At 46.1% G+C, this 7,380-nt stretch overlaps 1 pseudogene; it reads right to left on the reverse strand.

Annotated features, from left to right (window-relative positions):
* Positions 1 to 437: 437 nt before the first annotated feature.
* On the reverse strand, positions 438 to 1,316 carry LOC140622417 (galectin-related protein-like; annotated as a pseudogene).
* Between the last annotated feature and the right edge of the window lie 6,064 nt (positions 1,317 to 7,380).

Here is a 7,380-nt window from a genome sequence, read left to right on the forward strand (position 1 = left end):
AAGATTGTACTTTTTAAGCCCCTCACCCATTTTTCCCTCTCTTGGGGTTCTTTTTTTTTTTTTTTTTTTTAAAAAACAGCTTTATTGAGGTTTAACAGATAGTTGATAAACTTCATATTTGAAGTGTACAATTTGATAAGGTTTTTTTTTTCTTTTTAGTTTAGTCGTAATTTTAGTCGTAATAAAATCTAGCATAAATGTACCACTTTGTTCTGGAAATAATGGCTCAGTGTCTTTGTTCTAACAGTTTCCTAAGGGCAAACCACAATTTGAAGTTGTCATTTTGGGTTTAAACTGCACAGAAAGACAGTGAAACTTGCTTTTTGTTTTTATTTTCTTTTTAAGTCTCCAGATCTTGCAAGGACATTTCTTCCAGACCAACAGGCAGATAGTTGTGTCACCTCATCCTATCTGAAACAAAGGTGGTTTAAATGATATCAGCCAAGCTTAGTGATCTAGAAGTCCCTGTTTATCTTTATGGCCTCAACTGCAGATGATGCTTGAATGCAGTGGTAAAAATAAAAAAGTTGGTGCCCATCCACAAACACTCTGAAACATGGGTGTTCACAAAGAATTTCCACCCTGAATAGCTGATCTGGGATGAGTGGAAAGTAAGGGATGGCTGACTGTTCCTCAGATATACAAGACTTTCTGAGTAGTTACTGGTCTATGAACACAGTTTTGTGTTTAGTTGTCACATTGGGAATGCCTGGGTGGCTCAGTGGTTGAGCATCTCAGGGCCTGATCCTGGGATCCTGGAATCTGAGTTCCACATCAGGTTCTCCACAGAGAGCCTGCTTCTCCCACTGCCTATGTCTCTGCCTCTCTCTGTGTGTCTCTCATGAATGAATAAATCTTAAAAAAAAAAAAAATTGTTACATTCAGGCAGCCCGGGTGGCTCAGCGGTTTAGAGCCGCCTTCAACCCAGGGAGTGATCCTGGAGACCTGGAATCGAGTCCCACGTCCGGCTCCTTGCATGGAGCCTGCTTCTCCCTCTGCTTGTGTCTCTGCCTCTCTCTCTCTCTCTCTCTCTCTCTCTGTGTTTCTCATGAATAAATAAATAAATAAATCTAAAAAAAATTTGTCACATTGGCAGAAGGGTCTTCAGAGTCCCCACAGGTCAATCTGATGGCAAAGCTCTGAGGCTTGAGGACCACGATGCCCACTACCAACACCTTCTTGCCGGGTCTCATGCCACTTTTAATGTGCTCACAAAATGGGAAGTACCAGTGCCTTACTGCAGAGTCCAAGGAGTTGTTTAAATGCCCATCACCTAGTTTCACCACTGCGTGGCGGTGGGGCACAGATCAGGCCATCCTGTCACACTGCACTGCGAGGCTAGGGAGAGCCGCCAGGAGGAGCTGGGGGCCGGGGGTGGCAGTGGGACGCAGAGCCCTGGCGGGGATGAGGCGGTCCTGCGCCCGCCGGTGGGCGGGGTCGAGGCTGGCTGCGAGCGCTCCTGCTTGCCGAGTTGGATACCTGGACGTACTTGTGATAGCATCACCACTATCAAGATAATGAATGTATCCATGACCCTCTAGGTTTCCTTGTGGACCTTTCTTATTTTCCCTCTCCCCCCTGCGCCAAGACAATCATGGGTCTGCTTTCTGTCACTATAGAAAAGCTAGGATTTTCTAAAATTTTATATAAATGAAAGTATGCGGTGTATACTCTTTTTCTGTCTGACTTGTTTCACTCATCATTATCATTCTGAGATTCATTCATGCAGTTATGTGTATCGGTCCCTCCCTTCCATTGCAGAATAGTATTATTTCATCTGCTGGTAGACATCTGGATTGCTTCCAGTTTTTAGCTATCACAAATAAAGCTGCTGTGAATATTTGTGTACAAGTCTTTGTAGAGACATGTGCTTTCATTTCTCCCATGTATATACCTGGGAGTGAAATGACTAGATAGATGGTTAAGTGTAATGTTTAATTTTTGAGGAAACCTCCAAATGTTTTCCAAAGTGGTTGTTTCATTTTCCATCCCTGCCAGCAACATAGAGAGTCTGGGTTGCTCCATGGCCTCCCTTTGGTATAGCATTTGGTATATCCCGTCTCTCTAATTTTATTTTACTTTTTAAAAAAATATTTTATTTATTTATTCATGAGAGACAGAGAGAGAGAGAGAGAGAGAGGCAGAGACACAGGCAGAGGGAGAAGCAGGCTCCAAGCAGGGAGCCTGATGTGGGACTCGATCCTGGGTCTCCAGGATCGGGCCCTGGTACGAAGGTGGCACTAAACCGCTGAGCCACCTGGGCTGCCCCTGTCTCTTTAATTTTAGATACTCAGATGTATAGGGGTATCTCATTGTGATTTTAATTTGTATTTCAGGGGAAGTTTCAATTTAGGGTTTCAGAAACATGACAAGAAAGGTAAGTTGTGAATTATTCTGTCCCTACAATGTTCCTGATGAAACAGAAATAATTATGTAAGTAGCACAAATAATAAATGAGCTCTGATAACTATTTTGAATCTTTCCTCTTTAAGCATTTGCTCACATTCAAAGCTAGTCGAGGCCCAAGAGGAATAAGTCTACTTGGTCATGTGTTCAGCTCTGTTTTCCCTCAGCTCCACTGCCCCCTGTTCTTGCCTTTTCTGTGCTCTGAGAATATCTCTGGGCTCCCTAGGAATGAACTCTTGCCACATCCAAGTTCTTACAATTATAAACAGATTTTGAACATTTGTTCAGCGTTTAGAATTAAGGACAATTATGATGAACTAATTTTTTTTTTTTCACCTTGGGCAATGGTTTGTAGCCTCCTTGGGGTCTTGGATTCTTTTGAGAATCAGACAAAAAGTCTGGAGACAGAAAAGAGTAGGTGTATACACAAAAGAGGGATGCATGGATCCAGCTCTAGCTAATGCTGTTGGATAGATAGGTGCAATGCTGGGAGATAGGGAAGAGGTTTTCCCTTTCAATTATTCTATTCAAAGTGTGAGTGGCAGGGATGGCCACATGTGAAAAGAAATGCTGGAAAACAGAGTAGGGGCCTAGGGATCAAAGTCCTGTGGACATTCTCTCTGCCCTAGACCTTTTGGTTATCCAAGCTACTAATTCCTGTCTACTGTTTGAAGCAGTATGGCTTGAGCTTGGGAGTCAGAAGGTGAAATCACTCTAGCAGGTATGAAGGATGAGTTGTAGAGCAGAGTGGGCCTTCTTCCTCTGCGAGGGCCTGCTCCCAACTACACTGGTCCCTCCACACATACCTGTTGCTACTACCTCTGGCCTTGCCCTGTTGGTGGTTTTGGGAGGAAGAGGAGCTTCTGGGCCAGAAAGAGGGCCTGGGATACCATCCTTACCTAGTAGAGCTCAATGTAATGGGTGACCAGTCCCAGAGTCAGGTGTCCCATGAGAGGGCCTATGCCTTGGCCACCCATCGGCTTGGGAGGAGCGACAATGTGAGTGACTCTGCCTATGAGGCACGTGCATCCTTCAACTGCCAGAATAGGCCCGCCAGCCCCAGCTCTGCAGCCCACAAGGCAGGAGGGTACAGGACCGGTGAGGGTGCCAGGTCTGCTTTCAGGCAGTGGAGGACTGGCTGGGGTCCTCTCCGACAGCAGGGCCCCAGGATAGGGCGATACTTTCACAATGTGGCTTCACTCCCTGCCTCAACCCTGAGCTTTCGTTCTGTTGTTCAGCCTTGGCAGGAGAACGCATGGGATGGACTTGGAACACAGGCAGGACTCAGCAGACAGTGCTAGACAGTCCTTATTATCATTTATCACTGCTCTAACTGGAGCACCGGGTTTCACTGGCCAGTGAATACAAACCCAGGCTCACCACCTTTGACAGCCAAGTTCCCAACCCTTCTGAGCCCCCAGGGTAGCTCCCTTTCCCTCAGTCTTTCAGTGTCTATAAGGGCAGGGGTGTGGTTAGGCGCCTGGCATGGCCTTCCCCTGCAGTTGTGCTGCTTCTGCGTGTTGATCCTGTGGCTGCAGGCCCTGGGAGCTCTGGCCAGGCTGCCCATGCCAAGGCGCACCTCCTCTACTGCCATCTGATGGCCGGCATCACAGCCACAGCTGTCCTGGTGCCCTCTGTGTCAGAAGGCTACTGCCAGGGCAGGGGGCTGGGCACCGGCCCCTGCCACAAGTAGATTCATTCTCTGACCAGTGATAGGAAGAGCTTTCCTCGTCTGTGCTGTCTCTTTGGGGGTGAGGGGTTGCTAGGGCCCCAAACATCATGGAAGTTTTGTGGACCATCAATTCAGTTATTCTGCACAGACTTTTTTGTCTTGATGTATCTCCCTGAGGCCGGCATGACTGAGCTGGGGTGTATTTGAGTATCAGGTGTCATGAATGCTGCACTAAAAACCTTTGGGGATCATTTCAGGCCTGGTTGGCTCTGCCAGTCTTTTTCTCCAACGTGGGAAATTCTCTCTGAGGAGACCTATTTATCTGCACATTTTAGCATTTGCCAGCTATTTTGTCCTGCCTAAAATGTCTACCAATGTTTAGAATTCTACCTTAACAATGATAATATAACATGTACATATACGTATATATTTTTACATGTATGTTTGTATACACATGTGTACACACAGATACACAAGTGTATTAGGACTCTCCAAAGGAACAGAACCAATAGTATTATATAGATATACATATGGTGCATACCCATATACACCCCCCCCATATATAGCATACTCTATACTATACATATACACTATATACTATTCCATACTATAGATATGGCGTGGTAAACTATATATACCATATGCATATGTATGCACATAGAGATTTATTATGCGGAATCAGTTTGAGTGTTTATGGAGGCTGAGAAGTCCCATGATCTCCATCTGCAAGCTGGAAACTCAGGAAAGCTGGTAGTGTAGTTCCAGTTCATGTCTGAAGGCTTGAGAACCAGGAGCATCGATCACGTAAGTCTCAGTCTCAGGAGAGAAGACAGATGTCCCAGCTTAACAGGCTGAGTGTGAATCCTTCCTTCTTTTTGTTCTATTTAGGCCTCCATGGATGGGGTGAGTCCCAACCACATTGGGGAGGGCAATCTGCTTTACTCAGTGTGTGGACTCAGATGCTCATGTCATCTTCATAGACATACCCAGAGTAAGGTTTAACCAAATTTCTGAGCACTGGTGGCCCAGTCAAACTGACATGTAAGGGGATCCCTGGGTGGCTCAGTGGTTTAGCGCCTGCCGTTGGCTCAGGGCGTGATCCTGGAGTCCTGGGATCGAGTCCCGCATCAGGCTCCCTGCATGGAGCCTGCTTCTCCCTCTGCCTGTGTCTCTGCCTCTCTCTTTCTCTGTGTCTCTCGTGAATAAATAAAATCTTTAAAAAAAAACCTGACATGTAAAATTAACCATTATGAGTCTCTCAGCCTTTCTGTTGAGTAGATCTTTTTGTAGAAGAGAAGTCAGATAGATGACTCTTGATATCTATGAGTCTTAGCTCTAGACCAGCCAGAAACTGTGCTGTACTTTACAGATCTACATGCAGGAGTTTAACGTTATATAGTTGGGTTCCTGCTATACGTTCAATTTTTTTCATCCTTTTTTCTTTCTGAACTCATTTATTTATCACAACCCATGACCTCACCAAATATGATTTTCATTTAAATTACAAATTACTTTTCATTAAATTAGAAAGTATATAATTTTCTGCTCTAAATATAAAAACCTATCATTACACACAGAACTGTAAGGAACGCAAACATCCAGAGTGCTCAATTATCTTTCTTGCTAAACCTTCTCAATTACTGTTTAATTGTTCATGGTTTGCACCAAGCTAGAGTGGATTAAATCATCCCTTCCATCTGACAGCGAATGCTCTCAATACCTTTCTGGGCCTTTAATTAAATGTCAACAAATACACACACACACACACACACACACACATTACCGCAATTCTAATCATCCTATGAAAGCTCACACAAATAATAATGGTAATTATTACGTGCCAAGGCACTGTTCTAAACACTTTACATATACATCAACTCACTTAGTCCTCCCAAAACCCCATTTGATGCCTGTTTTATGACTGAGGGAGCAAAGCCCAGAGTAATAACCTGCCCAAGGTTGCTATAGTATGGACTTCATGTGGGCTCCTATCTGTGGTCCTAAAGGAGAGTTTCCCATACTGATCTGTTTATTTCTGCATTTTCCCCTCTGTAAGAAGAAAGAAAGAACCTAGCTGCAAATATGCTAGGTGTGTGTTTTTCAGTCACAATCTGTTTTTCTCTACTTTTCCTTCTGATAAATTCCTGAGCCCACTTTAGTACTGACTTCACATAACATGGTCACTTGGTATCCTCAGGTGCAAGGATGTCCTGGGGCCTTGTCACTCCCTGAGGTTGTGAGCCAAACCTTGGTGAGTGAGTTCCTTGGAATGACACCGAGGCACATCCTTTGGGACCCTGAGTCCAGAAGACGGTGAGGTCGGGGGCCAGTGGGAAGGCAGCTGGGAGGATTTGGTAAGGCCTGCATGGGAAGGGTGTGACCTAGTGGTGTGTTTGTCTCTTGGTTGCAGTGATTAATAATGAGGGGAGAGCACTGATCCCTGTTGATACTAAGACCCACGGGGGTGGCACTGGTCTGGGCATGTCTTTGGATGGGCAGTAGTGGTGGCGGAGCCACTGACACTCAGCTTCTCTTGCCCTGAGAGGCCTGGACCTGTTTTTCTGCACTGGCCCCCACCTGTGCACTCCCCTTCCCTCACTCTGAGCAAGTTCCTGCCTGGCTTTGGGTTCTTGACATCTGGCAAGAATGCATAATAGGTCCCCAGCACAGAGCTGGGAATGGAGAGGACCACATGGGAAGCCAGTACAGATCGGGGACAGAGAGACTCAGTTGGGGAAATTAGTGAGGAGGTGTCATTTGAATTGGGCCTTGAAGATTTGGACATTACAAGCAGAGAGAGGGCCCTGGGATGGGAAATCACAAGAGGAGAGTGTGGGCTCAGTGAGGCTGAAGAAAGGAAACAGTGAGCAGAGGGGGAGGTGGGTCTGGGCAGCCTGGGGAGGGCCTTACCTGTTGGACTTACACAGTTCTATAGGACCAAGAACCCACAGCTCAGGGCTAAGTGATGGTCTAGACAGGGGCTAAGCTAGTAAGCTGGCCCCCCTCTCCCCAGGGCAATGCCTGGCAGCATCTATAGAGACTCTATAGGGACCTCTATAGGACCGTCTAGGGGACTACTTCCTGTGTTGTCTCCCACTCTAATACATTAGGTGGTTGGTGGATGAGGAATGTCTAATGGCATAAGGTGCTGTAAGGGACCTGGGCCAGAAGGGAAGAGACCGTAGGTCACAGGGAAGAGGAAATTGCTAGAGGAGAAAGTGGGCCAGTCTTTTGGGAGAGGGAGAACAGCTAGAAAGCAGGGGATCATCCCAGGCTCCTCCCTTCCTCCATCCCCCCACAAG

The sequence above is a fragment of the Canis lupus genome, chromosome 31 (assembly GCF_048164855.1).
Source record: "Canis lupus baileyi chromosome 31, mCanLup2.hap1, whole genome shotgun sequence".
Lineage (NCBI taxonomy): Eukaryota > Metazoa > Chordata > Mammalia > Carnivora > Canidae > Canis > Canis lupus.